Raw genomic sequence first — 17527 nt, 5'->3', positions numbered from 1 at the left:
TAGAAATTAAGAAGAAGAAATGGACGTGGGCAGGGCATGTAATGCGAAGGCAAGATAACCGCTGGTCATTAAGGGTAACAGAGTGGATCCCTAGAGAAGGCAAGCGTTGCAGGGGGCGGCAGAAAGTTAGATGGGCAGATGAGATCAAGAAGTTTGCGGGGATAAATTGGTCACAGTTGGCACAGGACCGAGGTAATTGGAGAATAATGGGAGAGGCCTTTGCCCTGCAGTGGGCGTAGATAGGCTGTGATGATGATGATGATGATGATGATATATATATAGATGAAGAATTTTTTGAGTCAGAAAGAAAGTGGTTACAAAATGCCCGCCGGGTGGGATCCGAGCCCACGACCTCCAGAATGCCGGTCTGGAGCGATAACCACTACGCTACCGGCGGGGCTGTTTCCCCACCACTTTCTCGGGTATTTATGTTAAGGTATTTTTGTTTCCTGCACTTGGGGGTGGTAGTCAGCGCCACTAGGACTACTGGGGGTGAAGGCGACCTTCTTTTTAACCCCCGGGCCGCGATTTGAGTGTCTACGACATGTCGAGAGTGGTCGATCAGCGTTGAACCCTCTTAAGCTACCTTTGGCACCAAGACTGCCCGATCAGAGGCCCTCGCTATGCATGTAGCGAATCAGAAAGGGGTAAATGAGGGGCTCAGTGAGTTAAGACAGAATAAGGGTTGGAAGTCAAGAAAACCTCGGAAAGCAAAGGGGGAATGCGTTAGGTAGTAGAAAGAGATGAAGAATTTTTTGAGTCAGAAAGAAAGTGGTGACAAAGTTCCCGCCAGGTGGGATTAGAGCCCACGACCTCCAGAATACCAGTCTGGTGCGATAAGCACTACGCTACCAGCGGGGCTGTTTCCCTACCACTTTCTCGGGTATTTATGTTAAGGTATTTTTGTTTCCTGCAGTTGGGGGTGGTGGCCAGCGCCACTCGGACTACTCGGGGTGAAGGGGACCTTCTTTTTAGCCCCCGGGCCGCGACTCGAGTGTATACGACATGTCGAGAGTGGTCGATCAGCGTTGAACCCTCTTAAGCTACCTTTGGCACCATGAGGGCCCGAACAGAGGCCCTCGCTGTGCATGTAGCGAATCAGAAATGGGAATCAGAAAATGCTTCATCTCTTTCTACTACCTAACGCATTCCCCCTTTGCTATACGACTTTATAGCAAGCTCTGCGTGTGCAATACAGTGAGACAGTGAAACAGGCCTTCAAAAAATGTGTAAAACGCCAAAGGCCCATAGGAACAGCGGTGGATCCACCTATAACTCAAAGGCAGTGGATCGTGCAAAGCCAGTCAGGCTGTTCGAAGGGGCGTAATTTCGAGGAAAACTGCAAAATATAAACATGTCAAGAATTCAGGCAATATACTGTTGTTTTCGGGTTGCAGACAGTTCATCGAACGCCGTTACATCGAACGCCACTTCAGAGAAGCCGTTTCATCGAACACCGTTTCATCGAACGCCGTTTGGTAAAAGGACGTTTCATTGAGGACGTTTCATCGAATTTGTTTTTGCACAATGAAGCAGGGCTTTCAGAGTGCATGGATAGAAATAAATGACATTGTTTTTTCGCGGGCTACTATCTTCATCCTTCTAGGTTTTTTTTTCTTTTTTGACTCTGCCAACTGCGCACTTTTAATGCGGTAGAAACTGATTTGTTTATTCAAGTATGGACAGGCTTTGATGAGTCTACTGGCATCTATATAAGCGCCTTGGCTTACGGTATTTCAAAACGGCGTCAAATATGGAATTTACAACAACCGCACGTGGGAAGCCAAAGCTCTGTCTGGACAGCTAGGCATGCATCGTAAAAAAAGATTTACTGCAGATTGTATTCGACGTTTGAGCGCTATGTATACAGTGCTGAGTCCGCGTGGTAACCATTCAAGAAGGGCAAAACGACCAACAAGTACGCAGAACGCAATAACATAACCACACTCCGGACACCACAAGGGTGGAGGACAGTCAATGCACTGCGTGCCTTGCGTCCTAACAGTGTGCTCCACGGTTTCGTTTTTCGTTTATCGCGAAATGTTTACAGAAGCGTGCAAAAGCGTGACCTACAGACACCTTGCAGAAGTGGCGACAACTTTTCGGCCTCCGTCAGACAGCTCTGCGCTTTTGGCTTCCTGAATTCGACGGGTATGTCAACTGGTTCGAGTTACTTCATGCCTTGCTAAAAACTTGATGTCTCGCAGGGGTTCGACGAGCTGAAGAAGGAATTCTCGCCAGCCGCATGGCAGCCAGTATAGTGGTTCGAAAAGAATTACGTCGTCGGAAAGCCACGCGAGCTGCCGGGCTGACTGGTGATCCGCGCACCGCCACAGTTTTCCCCTGCCTTCTGGTCGGTGCAGCTCTTAGAGGAACAAGAGTTGTCCCGTGGAAATAACTCCGTAGAGAGCTGGTACAGCAGGTTCTCAAAAGTTGTTGGAGTCTCGCATCCTGATGTTGGGCGGTTCATCAGCCGCCTGCAACAGGAGCAAAAAGCTACCGACTACCGCCTGGAAGCACTGATGCGTAGCCACCAGCCGCCGAGGCAGACGAAGGCTGTGCTAGCCAAAGATGCAGCCCTCGAGCGCACGTCGAACAACCGAAGAAACATGCCTATGAAGGACTTTCTGAGGGCAGCTGCTCATCAATTCAAAGAGTGACTGCGTTTTCGGAAACTTTTATGTCATGGTACAATGTAGCTGCAAATACAGCTGGTATCATCATTGCAAAATAAACTTTTGTTTTTACAGTCAATTCATGAATTTTTGCGCGCCATAAAAATGTTTCCCTCCTGGCAATTGGTGAGAAAATCCATAATCAACCCGGTAAGTGGCAGTGACAAAAACTTGTGCTAGAAATGCGTATCACAGTATTCACAACACAAAAGGCAACACCACACGGAGCAACATAAATGCATTGGATGTTCCCTATAACCTCTACGGGAAGTGGCAGTGACAAGGACTTGTGCTTGAAAAATGAGCGGTTTCCTTTCGCGACCCTAAATTGTAATGCCCTTAGCCCTTCATACATCTCTTTTTGACGAGAAAACATTTATAGCAGCACTACCCATCGCGACCGCAGTTTCCTAACAGCATTCGATAAAATGGGCGACGTCACTTCGATGAAACGGTGTCTACGAAACGGTTTCGATGAAACGGACATGCCTTCGATAAAACGGCGTTCGATGAAATGGTTTTCGATGAATTGTCATGCACCCGTTGTTTTCCCTTGCGCCTGACGACAGCAGTAAATTTATAATTGACAGGCAACCAGGTCACACTTAGTTTTTACATGCTTTTAGGCGGCTTGTAACAGAAGCAGGACAGTCAACAGTTTTACACACTGACGATGCCGAGACGTTGAAACAGGCGGTGAATGACATCAACTGATTGTTCGAGACCTTAACGACAGATTAGGTGAACAACTACAGCAGCATTCTCGGAATGAGTTGGGAGGCCATGCCGTATAGCGAACCTCGGGTGTGGGGATTCCTATAAACACTCCATAATAAACAAGAAAATGTGAATCCGCATCACAATCATCTATACAGCTACGTCGCTGCAAGAGCTATAGACTGGACTGACCGAAATGTATGCAGCTCTAAACAATCCTCCATTTACATACTTATGCGGCGAGCGGAACCAGTCATTTGCCTTTTCCACTGCGGACAAAATCGGCCGCTAGGTTTAGCTTCATCACGGCAAAAGAAAACTACAGCAAAGCGACAATGAATATCTATGAAAGAATCGTAGCATCACACTAGAGCGGTGCGTGAGATGGCGAAGCGAACGCACAAAGCAGCTTGCAGCACAGGTAAAGGCACAGCTGCAGACCACAGGCAGCAATTATCATACACGAAGGTCCCAGGACGGTCTGGAATATCTGCGGTGTCGAAAAAAAAAGGAACGTCTCCCTATTGTGAGAACACGTCGGCAAAATTCCTTCCGCAATCAGGAAGCAAGTAGCTAGCACGGCGCCAAAAAAGCACATATAGGCGCTTGAGCACTGCTTAAATAGCGCTCAATTTCAACAACATTTTCTCAAAAAAAGTGTTTTTTGTGATTTCTGATAAGATAGAACAAAGGGGGCTGGTCGAACTGTTCAATTTCATTGAAATGTTTTATATCATTCTCTTAATATTCTAATGTCTGGATTCACTTATATTCTCCCCTGGAAAAAATTTGGCCAACATTAACAATTCCTTAACGTGATAAGGTAGACCACCGCCGCTACCAGCCTGTGCCCCTCAGCCAACTTTAGCGACGTATATTTCCGAAAATGTTTATGAGAGGCAATTGGTAATATTTATGGTAAATGTATACGCCTGGTATACATTTCTTTAAAAATGTTTTGTTGGTGAAAAAGATATCAACTTTTATCAATAAATTGTCAAATGCGGTTCAGAGAACAATTTTTTCAAAGCCTAAACATTACAAAATGTATTTAAATTGCACCCTCCACATTTTTTTCACATGTACTCCTTACGTTTCTAAACGAATAGACTGGATATTATGATTGTATAAAGTACGATTAAAATTTAAAACACTTATATAAAAAGCCCCCCCTCCCCATACCTAGGCCTATACCTAGGCCTTTACATGTACTTGCATGGTCATCAAAAACATATTGCACCATTGTGTTCCTGGGGTGAGTACAGCGCGAGAGAGGAGCCGTATCACCCGGATCTTCACGACATACTTTGGTGATAGCGACTTCCCTATGATTTGTATAAATTATACATGTTTTTTATACAAGTTGTATGATCCCTCCACTAACATAATAAGTGAGAATGGAACAGAAAAACGACATTTTTAATGTCCACGTTGGCACTATAAACCAACATGCACCCAACTTAAAAGTGTATAGATTGGTGGAAAAGTGCACTGACGGTTGCTCCCTAATGCAGAATTTGTGCGCAGCGTCAACTGCATTCTTCTCGGTCCCGGCGCATATCTGCTGCGTCCCAGGAAGTGATCGCGTGATCAGCGAACGCATGGCGGCGCGCGCTGCTCTGCCGTCATCTCGCACCACGTCGCCGCCGCCGAGCATGTTATTGTAAATCGTGTTTGAACAACCCGCGCAAATGTCGCGTGTTCGGGATGAACCACGAACGTAGGAAAGGTGCCTGGCAGAAGTGTGAGGGGGAGGACGCTCTTTGGTGATGAAGCGTGGCAAAAATGTGAGGGGAGGTAGTGGGAGAAATGATGCGATAGCAGCGCGGGCCGCCCTCAAACTTCCGCCAGGCGCTGCTCCCAGCGTCTCGTGCGGGCTTAGAATACTGCCCTTTCCCTCCCCCTTTCGCGACACTTTCCTCCGCAGTTTTCCTTCTGGATTCCCTCACTCAGATATAACGCCCGTTGCCATCGCCGCCGCCAAACCACAGTAGTGGCAGCCAAAATGCTGCGCTCTAAACACGACAAAACTCTCAGGGTCAGCCCCATGTTTAAAAAAGCGTTGTTTCATTTTTTGTGAAACTCTCCCAAGGCGTTACCGCTAAATCTGCTTTGCTTAGAAGCAAAAACACCTTGCATCATATTGAAAATAGCGAAAATACAGCGTACCTTTCCTACACAGGCAGCACCGCTGGAACGTACTCTGGAAATGCACGCAGTTTTCAAAAAAAAACAGTAAACGATGTTCTTCGAGTTAGTTTTCAGAGCTTTTCCTGAATTTCTTAACGCGCTTACACTCTCTATCCCTATTGCGATCACCACGAACTGGCCCATTAATTGCAGGTTCCAAGAACTGGCCCAGTTATTTACTCTACTGAAAACGACCAGCATTTATTTATTTTCTCCTACCCTCCCTCCCCATTCTTTTCGTCGATCGTCACCAGTGGTCATCCTTTTCTAGTAAAGTTTCTGTCTTTCTCTCTCTTACTCTCTCTCTCTCTCTCTTTCTCTTTTTGATATGGTATTTCACTTTACCGTGTAACTGATATCGCCAGCACACTGGATCGGTGCGAAGGGCAATCCTACCAGAACACACGCGGCCTAATTTACAAAAGGACAACAGTTCTTTGTTAATGTTATTCTTTTAGACCATGACATGTACTGCCTTACCGAAACGTGGTTTCCAGGCTACATTTCTTCCACAGAGTACTTCCCTTACGAGTGCGCTGTCTTCCCCCATGACAGACATTACGAGCACACCGCACAAAAGTACGGTGGACGAGCTTTAATCGCACTCACGGAGCAAGAATAAAATAGGAGGGGAAACTGAGCTTTCTGGGGCAGCCTGATAACGTCACAAGCACTTGGCAAACGTCAATTTTCCGGCATCTGGCGGCAAGCGAAGGAAGTATGCGGTCATCGCCACGGCCGGCGCGCGTTCTGTTCGCGCTCGCCCAGTCCAACCCGGCCGTGGCATCGCGTCGGCGTTTCGCCGGGCCGCCGAAACATTCCGTGGCCGAAGCGAGAGTGTGTGCGCTCTTCTGCGCTTCCGTTGGCTGAAGAGCCCACCTTCGCGATTAATTTTCTGTCAAATTTAAACCGGCCGGTACGAGCGAATAAAATGGGTATTTTCTTTTAATGCGTAAGCAATCTTGCGGGAGCACCAAGCCCAAAATACTAACCCCTAAACGCAAGAAAAAAACGTAAAACCTGTAAATGCACGGCCTTATCTCGCGTGCGATGCGCTCGAAGTGATTTGAGTGCACCGGCCAGTTTATGACGCGCGCACGCGAGCGCGCGAGCTACGTCCGAGATAAACGGGCGTTCCGTCCCCGCGTCGCGCAGCAGCTCGAGCGCATAGCGATTTACGCCTTGTGGCGAATGCTGCAAACAACAGTATTGCTTTTCATACATTCAACCAGGTGCCGCTGTCAAATTGTTCGCAACCGCAGCTGCGGAGGTCCGTAGGTCGCCGTAGTTATCATGTGACATTATCTGGTCGCTCGATCGCGCCGGCCGCAATGGGCGTTTCCTCTCCTATATATTAAGTGCGAATGCACTTTATAAGCAACCCCAAACCATCCACCGCCGCCGGCGGCGGCGGCGGCGGCGTCCGCAGTGCTCCTCTATATTTAAAAAGGAAACAGCATCCGGCGCCAGGTTTCGATCCGAGGACTTTGCGGCCGCAGCGCGACGCTCTACCGACTAAGCCACGGACGCGATGCTGATATCGGTGTCAGTAACGCGCCTTATATCTTTAACGCATTCAAACTACGTCGTCAGCGGCGTGCGTTGGCGACTCAGCGGCGTTATAGCGGCTTCATAACTGCGTGGTGTACACGTGATACTACAAACCCGATGGAAGAGATGGAAGAGAAGGCGGCGAGGCGGTGGGCTGCGGGGGCCGAGCGCAAGCGCCGCAAGCGGGCCGACAACCGTGCATTCGCACTTTCACATTCTCCCCCTCGGGGAAATGCGGGGGAATTTTTCTTGCTCCGTGATCGCACTGCGAAAGTACATGGCTGCGTTTTTCCGCGCTTACCAAGAATTAGGGAATGAATGCGTTTGGATCGAAGCGAAGGGTAAGCGTGGAAAAAACTTGGTCATTGGCTTGCATTATCATCATCCAGCTCTAGAAATCCCTTCATTCGCGTCCGTTTTTCAGCACCTCTCAGAAACAATAGACCCTGGCATGTACAACATTCTCTTATTCGACGTCTTCAACGTACCAGGCCAGTGGTGGGTTGCAGGGGAAAATGTCGGTAACTCTGCCAAAGCAGCTCACTTGCTTAACTTCTTCTGATTCGCCGGATTGGCATATGGTGCGCTACCTTCGATCCCCGCAGGAAACGTCCTTCTTTGGGTCTTAAACAGGCTCTAGAAGCCCTTGTTCTGTTGGACCTAGGACATCAACCTTTCACTGTCATGGTATAGCGGTTGCTTATGAGCGGCGCATGGAGACACCTTTTGTATTTCCCCCATGGCGATTATAACGCGCTATACAGAACTCTCAACGAGACAAATTGGAGCCGGTCTACACCTAGCCTAATACAGACGCAGCGGTGCAGCAGCTCATAAAAATTGTACAAGAAGCAATGGATGACCGCATATTAAAGAGTCTAAATGCCCTCACCAATACTCCTTCTAGTTTAGCAAGCAACCCCGTAGTGCGTTGTGCCGAAAGTGCCGACTCCACAAGCTAATGAAAGCTGCTAACCATACGTCCGCCTGCAAGAGCTTCAAGCAACAGCGTTCAGTTGTGAAAGCACTCCTCCCTCACGACAAAAACATTTTCATACTTTACGGAATCTTCGCTTACCCGTTCTCTGGGTTAGTTCTGTCGGAAAGCAAAAATGCGGGCAACAAAGACACCTGAGCGGATTACTCTGCAGGATGGCGACACCATCGTCTCCGACACAGACAGAAATGCGAAACATTCAGAAAATCTTTTGGCCTGCGTATTCCACGTCATGCGGTAGCGGCTACCCACTTGGATTTGCACCGCTAGATGATGTCATACAGACGCCCAAAATAACTGTAGAGGATGTCACGTCTGCTATCCGCAGTCTGCTTCCGAAGTCTTGCAGTTACGATAATATCCCATGCTTCATTGTAAAATGCTGCTTTGACGTTATCTCGCCGTTTCTCTGCCACACCTTTTGTCTTTCGCTTGAAGAGCGGCAGTTTCCGACAGATTTAAAGCCTGGCATTGTATTTCCTCTCCATAAGTCCGCAAATGCGTCGGTACCTGGGAACTATCGCCCAATTTCTCATTTCTTGTTTCTTAAACGTTTTACAAAAAGTAATACACCGTCATCTCTTGACCAAAATCCGCCCCTTTATTCACAGCAATCAGCACGGGTTTATGCTTCCCAACTCTCTCGAGTCGAACCTTGCTTTCTTTCTGAGTGACGCCAGCAAATGCGTTCTTTCACTTCTTCAAATGGGCGCCATCTACTTCGACTGTAGTAAGGCCTTCCACCGCGTAAACTGTCATATGCTCCTTCGCAAGCTGTCTGCGTATTGTCTGTCTCCTGCTTTCTGCGAGTGGTTCTCTACCTGCCTCGAACACAGACCAAAATTTGCTTAGTACGCCGGCGCCAAGACTCCCAGCTTTGCTGTGCTATCCGAGGTTTCCCAGGGCACCATTATCGGCCCTTTACCGTTTATCTTATTTGTGAATGATGTACAGTTCATTGTAAAACATCCATCTCTCTTGCAATTTGCAGACCACGTGAGACTTTACCATGCAGTAGTATGAGAGGAAGATTGTGCCGAGCTTCAAATCGACGTATACGCAATTTCCCTCTAGTGCAAAATTAACTACCCAGATATGAACCCTCTGAAGACCGTCTCTATTTCATACACTGGAAAGAATTCTTTCACCTTTTTTTACCCCCTCGACTCTCAGACGATAAAAAGAGAGAGCGTAACACGCGATTTGGGTGTTTTGATAGATGATAAACTTCGGCTTACACCTCATTATAACCGCCTAGCACGCACATCTCTTCGGAGTCTGGGTGCGAATTCTCGTACAACAAAGGACTTCTCAAGTGGATAGGGTTTTCTAGCCCTGTATAAAGCCCTTCTTATCCCAAAGGTGGGGTATGCATGGGCAGTCTGGAACTGCAGGAGGGCATCGTCATCTTTGCGCTTTGAGATGATGCAGAGAAGGTTCACTCGCACATACTCTCGCCGCTACAGCCCGCATGTAAAATACACTTTCGACGACATGTTTAAGCGGCTTTACCTGAAAGAATTACAATGTCGCCGCACGAGCCGCGATTTCTTTTTTTTTTCTTCAGATGAAGTGCATCCACTCTAAATCCGACAGCCCGAAACTAGCGAGCTCTGTTCGGCTAAGGGCGCCCATGCGAGCACTCCGTCCCCACATGGGCTTTGATGTAACGATAACGACCACAAAGATGCTGTTTGCAGTCTTCCGTGTGCAACGCGTGTATAATAATGATTTCTGTGTATCCTTAGACGCCTTTTCAGGCAATATTGCCACAAATGACGCTTGGGACTTTCAACGTTGGAGGCTATAACGAAGGTTTGAAAGGTCCAAACTCAAAGCTGCAAGCCAGAGTCCGTGAGGACAAGCGCTTGTCCCTAGCGTTGTCGTCTTCTTCCCTCACTTGCTGATGATCATAGTAGCGGCATTTCTTCCCTAACTTCCTTGTGATGATAGCAGCGGCAACGTTAACTCTTTCAAACGTGACCTTAAAAATGCAAGAGTCTGTAGATCTTCATGCACCCCCATTATAGCATATAAGGGATCCCGAGACTTCGTTTTTGTTTGTATGTGTGTGCGTGTCGTCATGCGCGCGTATGTCTTGTGCGACATTCAATGTGCTTGACATGTATTTTGCGATATCTCTTTGCTTCGGCATCATAAGACCATTTGAATGCTTAGAATTAACGTGAGTATTTGCAGATACCTGCACTTTTCATGAACCCTGTCTTCGTTCATGCTACTGTACCCGACCGCAATGTTCATATCTTACACGTGTAATTCGTGGGCTTGTGTGTTTATGTATGTGCGCGCGTGTGTGTGTGCGCGCGCGTGCGTGTGTGTGTGTGTGTGTGTGTGTGCGTGCGCGTGTGCGTGCGTGTGTTTGTGTGTGTACATGCGTGTGTGCGTGTGTGCGCTTGTGTGTGTGCGAGAGTGCGTGCGTGCGTGTGTGCGGGTGTGTGTGTGGCGCTATACTGTACTTCATGATTCACTGCACTTTGCTACGAGTATCGCTACTTCATTGTTTGTTTCTTCTGTGTGTCGCCCTGTACTTCTAGTGCACCACTCAAGGAAGGCCTAGTGCTGTTGGTGAGCAGCCCCAAATAAATAAATAAATAAATAAATAAATAAATAAATAAATAAATAAATAAATAAATAAATAAATAAATAAATAAATAAATAAATAAATAAATAAATAAATAAATAAATAAATAAATAAATAAATAAATAAATAAATAAACAAATAAATAAATAAAAAAATAAATTCGCTGTATTCGCTCTAAACAATCTAATATTTCCCAATGCGAGAAATTGACCACATTTTCGCTTTTTACTTCGCCGGGAATACCGTGTGCGTGCCTTCACGCTTGTGACGCGCTCGGAGTGATTCCGGACTGCAAATAAGGTGGCGCGGGGATACCTGAGAAGTGATTAGCTGAACTTGTCAACGCATTCAGGCAACACATCATCTGGGTTTTGCGTGATAGGGAAAAACGCTTGGGAAGAAACACTTCAAGTCAAATTCAATTTGGGAAGGATTTCACACGTACAACCAAAAATATCTTTACTATACAGCAGTGGGATAACGAAACTTAATATCTTACTCTTTTCAACCGGGACGAGTCACCTATAATCGTCAGCAAAAATGTGCTCCCACGCGCACATTGCCAACAAGCACGTTTATGTCTATGTTGCACTCACGTAAATACCAGGAACTCAAAAATAGGTGTCAGTGAATTGAACTGCGCATTTACTTTCACCGCGCCATCAAATCAATGCTATAGGGGAATTCAGACAGGTGCACAAAACGCGAGTATGTCAATCTTGAAAGACAGGATATTCCGATGTGGAGTCGTGCGAATTTTTAAAGAGGCCCTTTACTATTTCGCATTTCTTCGAGGACTCTGGATAATATTTGCAAAGAATTCATGCGAAGTAGATGAAGGAGTCTTTGAGCAAAGGCTACATTTTCCAGCCTGCGAAATATCTATATCTCAATAATTGCAGTTTATACACCCAGAAACATCGCAACTGTGTTGTCTATAGAGGTTAAGTGCGTACGCTACCAAAATGATGCGACATGTTGTTGTTGATGATGCAGATACATGTAAAGGCTTACATATACGGAGAATTTCCGAACGATCGAATATGTGTTTTTTTATTAGCACCTGTGCGTTTCACTTTTTTCTTCAAACTTGCGCGGCCGTAGCATCTTAACTGTATTTTAGACAATTCTAGTATTCGGTGTGTTTGTTTACAAATGTACGGAGCACACGTGAGTAAGATTTGAAAGTTGTAACTTAAGTTCTCTTTGTAATATTTACGCTCAACTTTCGAAAGAAATAACCTTGTGCCACAGTTGACAATGTATCGCGAAAAATTAACATTTTTTCAGCAGCAAAACTTCTTTAAATGAATGAGCTCAAGGCGTTAATTGAGAATAAAATTTACCAATTACCTCTTGTAAGAATTTTCGTAGATAGGCGTCGCTAAGTATGCCGAGGTGCACGGGCAGGTAGTGGCGGGGGCGCGCCTTGTCGCGTTCCAATTTTTTTTTTTTTTGAGTTATACAAAATTTTTCAAGGGGGAATTATTAGTGAACCTGGAGAATGGAATAATCAGGGAATGAAATTTTTAAAAAATTAAGAAAATTGAAGAGTTTTACTAGACACCTTTTGTTCGGTCTTATCTGAAACCGGACGACGAAGATCCAATCGCTCCGTCTGCCTGAACCGTCTGAGAATTTTATCTCTCCGTACATGCTGCATCAAACCTACGGCCACGACTTCGTGTTCCGTCATCGTTAGAAGCACCTGGTCGCCACCTACACAAGAACCAACGCTCGGAGAGCCCGCGTTTCGTCACCACGAAGGTGGGTCACAGCGCTTGCCGGAGCTAGGCTGTCGGGCGCTTCGACGCACCAACTGGCGGGGGCCCTGGGGCGAGCAGCGCACAAATGAAATGCACGTGTCGCGCGGCGCCTTGAGACGCCGCGCATTTCGAACGCCTGCGCGCACCGGATCTCTTAACCACCACCACATGCGATGGCCACCGACGGAGACAACTGGCTTTTCCTTCTTCCCCGGCCGTCAGCGTCAGGAGGAAGGGAAGATGAAGACAGAGAGACGCGGTCCGGGTGCGGGAGAGCTCGGCCCGTCGTCTTCGAGCTCCGCGCGAGTCCTGTTTTTTAATCGCCCGCCGGGCTGTAAATAAATGTACAGTTTTGTATCGGAGGCTGAGTTTGTCGGTTGAGGATACCCGGGGTCAGATCCTCAGCGCTGCTGCGGCTTGGAGGAGAAGCCCCGGGGAAAGGAACATCGTGAAGATAACTGGCGCAGTCGACAGGATCTTCAACAGCGACGACTCAGCTGGCCGGCGGGCGAGACGGGCTCCTCGACGGACGGGGCACGCGGAGAAATCACCGTCTGCTGAACGAGATCGGCAGGAGCAGCGAGCTCACCACCCAGGTGGAGAAGCGGCTCGACCGGCGCTCTGCGAACTTCTCATCGGAGACCGAGGCAGTGTCTGCGGTCTGCTTAGTGGCGGAGAAGCAGCTTGACCAGCGGTCAGTGGAGGCATCAGCAGCCCACTGAACGAGGAGCGGCAGGAGCAGCGAGCTGTCGACAGGCGAGAAGTCAGCGGGCGATTGTTTGGTGGACACCTCGGCGAAAAGAGCGGCGCACAAATGGATACCCCATCTGCACCGGTGCGGCATCTCTACAGGCGCCGAGCTATGCAGGTCAGTGCCTCGTTTGATGCTGGGTCTGCGGTTCACCATGACATCTGGCGGCTATCTAGGTGTAGCCGCGAGATAATGATGAGGATTAGGAAGCGTGCATGAACGTTGCAGGGACAGCAAGCATTGCAATGTCGTTCGCTGAGCAGAAGGCGCTATTGCAGGCGAAATTGAGAATCGCTGAGGCAGAGTTAGCAGCGGAACGTTCGAAGAGTGAGCGTTTCAAGAGAGCTAACAATGTTCCTGCCTCACCGATTGCTCAACGAGTAATGTTCGGCACTGAGGGAGAGAGTGAACTGGGGTGTTCCGGTACGCCGAAAGATGTGCGGGGTGGAACCCATTCACTGGGCATGCATGAGCGTCCGGTTACGCGGGATTCGGTACGATCAGAATCTCGCGGGAAAGGCGAAGAGAGGATAGTGGCGCACGTTCCCTCGTGGGCGCTCAGATTTCCTGTAACCGCGGAGCATGGTAGGGAAGCATCCCACGTAGAAAGCTTCACCGAAATGAAGATGGAGGTGAAGGAAGGTGTTACGCGCAAGGCTGCATTTGCAAATGACAGGCAGTCAGAGGTGAATGAGAGTGTGCGCATGCCCGTGAAGAGGTTGATAGCAAGAGAGACAGGCTCCGCTGCGTCGCATGTTTGCGTTCAGGTGGCCGATGTGCCCCTCACTGCTCCTTGCGTCACACAACAGTGTGTGGTAGAGAACGGAGCTTCGCGCGCACGCGGTGATTCAGTGGCGGCCGAACGCGAGGGTTCGCGCAGAAAGGAGCGGAAGAACTGTGCAGTTCTCAGATCGGCCGCTGTGAAGGGGCTGGGGCTGGCTTCAGGTGAGCGTGAGCCCGTCGTAGCAGCGTGCGGAGACGGAGAACATTCCGGGAGCATTGGCGAGCGGCCAGTTGCTTTGCAGGATGCAGCAGCACGAGAATCGCGCGAGGATGCAGTTGGTTTCACGCACACTGCATTTTGTGTTTCTGGAGATCCCCAAATGTCGAGTCACGAAAATGTGATTGTCATGGGGAGCTCCATCGAACTGAGAGAGGAAAATGTAAATCCGGGTACGGCTGCTCATGTATTGCTACCCAAGGCAGTTACATGTAGGTCTGTAGGAGTGGCTGAAGAGATAGCCTCTCCAGCATTTCATGTCAGCGTTGACGTAGCCGCTAAGCAGCACTTTCCTGCTTACGCTGACCAGCGGTGCGTAGTGGAGCACGTCGCTCCGAGCGCAGAAGCGGCCGAACCCGAGGGTTCGCCTAGAAAGAGGCGAAAGCGTCAGTCAGCTTCACCTCAGTGCAGAGTGGCTTCAACGCATGGTGACGAGCCAGCAGCGGTCGCTTCCCGAGCGAGAAAGCGAGAAGGAGAGGGGTCCCTGATACTGCTGTGTGGCGGGGTGCGCCGCATGGCAAGGGTGTATTCGGACGACGACGGCCGGTGCGTACCGCCTTCTCTTAGAGGCCGCTCGCTCTGATTGAGCTAGATGAGGATTGTGGCTATTTTGTCATGGTGACCTGCAGCCAGGGTCAAGGGGCACTGGCCGTGCTATTGTTCAGTCGTCAACTGAAGGAACGATGGTGCACGTGCCAAAGTGTGTGTGGTGTATGTTTCGTGTGTGAAACATTCCTGAAGTTATGTTTCACAGTGGTGGTGGAGGTGTCGGGCGCTTCGACGCACCAACTGGCGGGGGCCCTGGGGCGAGCAGCGCACAAATGAAATGCACGTGTCGCGCGGCGCCTTGAGACGCCGCGCATTTCGAACGCCTGCGCGCACCGGATCTCTTAACCACCACCACATGCGATGGCCACCGACGGAGACAACTGGCTTTTCCTTCTTCCCCGGCCGTCAGCGTCAGGAGGAAGGGAAGATGAAGACAGAGAGACGCGGTCCGGGTGCGGGAGAGCTCGGCCCGTCGTCTTCGAGCTCCGCGTGAGTCCTGTTTTTTAATCGCCCGCCGGGCTGTAAATAAATGTACAGTTTTGTATCGGAGGCTGAGTTTGTCGGTTGAGGATACCCGGGGTCAGATCCTCAGCGCTGCTGCGGCTTGGAGGAGAAGCCCCGGGGAAAAGAACATCTCGAGGATAACTTAGGCCTACCATGGCCTCTGCACCAGCTTTGCCCGTTCGCGACGAGCAGGATGGCGACCGCGATAGATGTGGGTTTGCCAACAGAGGAAGACAAGGCATCGACGATGCACATTGGCAAACACGGTGGGAGAACGTGTATCGAGGTAGAAGGGGAAGACATTCCACCCGACGACACTGAGGGTTGGGCAGCCTCCGGCAAGCGCGTCAAGCAGATAGCCACCGGAAAAGACTTCGGTACTTCGGTGAGTCTCCAGCTGCCACGCGTCACTCCAGACCCAGAGATCGAGCCAGCTTCGCCAAGCGCGTAGCTGCAACGGTAACGAGGGCAGCCCGCATGCCGGCCACCACGCCAAAGGAGGACATTAAGATTGTCATGAGGCCACGTAGTGGCCTCGATATTGCCAGGACGGAGGCCTCGATATTCATGTCGGTCGTCATGACGGCGGCACGCGTAACGAGGGAGGAAGCTAGAGAAGACACCATCTGCACAAACGCAGCGCAGAACATCATTGTGGTCAGCACCCTGGACGAACACCGCGCCCGGCAGTATTCAAGAGTTCGGGCCCTAGTCATCGGGGCACTGTGTTTGAAGTTAGCGCCAACCGAACGGCGCCGCACGGCATGGTCAAGGGAGTTATTCGAGGCCTTGCAGTCGAAGACTCCCCGGCGGAAGTCAACCACAACATTGTGAACTCATCCAACCCACTTGCGGTGGAGGCGCACAGGATCGGCAACTCGACAACGGTGATTGTCCTCTTTGCAGGGCAGAAGGTCCCAAACTACGTAAAGTACGGCTCCATCCTCGTCAGATGCGGGCTGTATCGGAAACCCTTTGAGGTGTGCAGGCAGTGGGGCAACGTTGGACATCAGGGCGACGTGTGCCCGTACCCCAACACGAAAGTCTGCTTCGCTTGCGGAGCTGCCAACCTCAGTGCAGACCAAGAGCGCGACTGTGAACCCCAGTACAAGCTGCACGGGGCCAACACCCGACCGGAGCGAAAGAGTATACCTACAGATATAAGATGCCCTACGTCCTCAAGAAGAGGAAGTGGGAACGGAAGATGAAGAATCTGCACCAGCAGCGGCAGCAACAACCTCCAGGCATAGAGAGCTTCCCTCCGCTACGCCAGCCATCGACTGACGGGTAACGCGGACGGTCGCAACAACGCACCAGCAGCAGACGGAGATCTAATGGCAAGCGAAGCACTAGCCGCCGCCGACAGCCATCGCAGTCGAGGGAGCGGATTGCCTGGGCAGACGCTGTCAAGACACCTAGGGCCCCCGCAAAGCAACAGCCTGAGTAGAGTGCTGCGGTAGCTGCACTGCGGGTCGAGAACGAGAAGCTAAAGAAAAAGAAAAGAAAAAGCAACGCCAACAGCGACCGCTTGTTGCGAATAGACGAGAGGAGCCCGTGGAGGATGAGCCGGAACCTGAGATAGATCCCCGAGCCCACAAGGCGATGCAGCGGACCCCCAAGAGACGAGCCCTCGAAGGTGCCAAGGACCGCAAACTGATTGCACGGATAGACAATCAAGATAACCGCCTCGACAAGCTGGGAGCCTCTGCGAAAATCTCCAACGAACGCCTCACAGCCCTAGAGCAAACTTGCCAGCAGATGACGGCGACCATGCAGAGCATCCAAGCGATGATGATACAAATGCAAGCGCAAGTTGAGACGTTCCTCGGACCTCCCATACCAAGTGCTGAACCCTAGTACACGCCGACAATGCACCGGCCATGGATCGGACAGCCCGCACAGCACCTACCCCAGTGAGAGACCTCCTGGTGTGGCACTGGAACTGCAACGGCTATCCGAGCAAGAGAGCAGTGTTACAACAGCATCTACAGCAGGTAGCCCGCGCACCCGACGTCATTATGCTCCAAGAGACCCACAGTGAGACTACACCAAACTCCCTGGCTACCGCGCGCACGCCAGCCCACCGAGCGCACGGGACACGGCAAAAGGAGGTGGACGTGGGGTGTGCACCTTTATCCGCAAATGAATTACCTTTGTAGAGCACGACCTTAATGGCAACAGCGCAATAGAGTACTGCTCTGTGGAAATCTTCACGGGCAAGTGGC

General features: G+C 49.9%; 1 non-coding gene and 1 pseudogene across 1 annotated transcript; one reads left to right on the top strand and one right to left on the bottom strand.

Annotated features, from left to right (window-relative positions):
* Positions 1-324: 324 nt before the first annotated feature.
* Trnaa-ggc (transfer RNA alanine (anticodon GGC)) lies at positions 325-397 on the bottom strand. The gene has a single exon. It is a non-coding gene; the product is annotated as a tRNA-Ala (tRNA).
* A 15098-nt stretch (positions 398-15495) lies between these two features.
* On the top strand, positions 15496-17159 carry LOC144155842 (uncharacterized; annotated as a pseudogene).
* Positions 17160-17527: the final 368 nt, after the last annotated feature.

This window comes from Haemaphysalis longicornis, unplaced genomic scaffold (genome assembly GCF_048455015.1).
Source record: "Haemaphysalis longicornis isolate Haplotype H1 unplaced genomic scaffold, Haemaphysalis longicornis Haplotype H1 scaffold_1, whole genome shotgun sequence".
Taxonomy (NCBI): Eukaryota; Metazoa; Arthropoda; class Arachnida; order Ixodida; family Ixodidae; genus Haemaphysalis; species Haemaphysalis longicornis.
The sequence above is the reverse complement of the archived record's forward strand: the minus strand, read 5'-3'. Positions and strand labels throughout refer to the sequence as shown.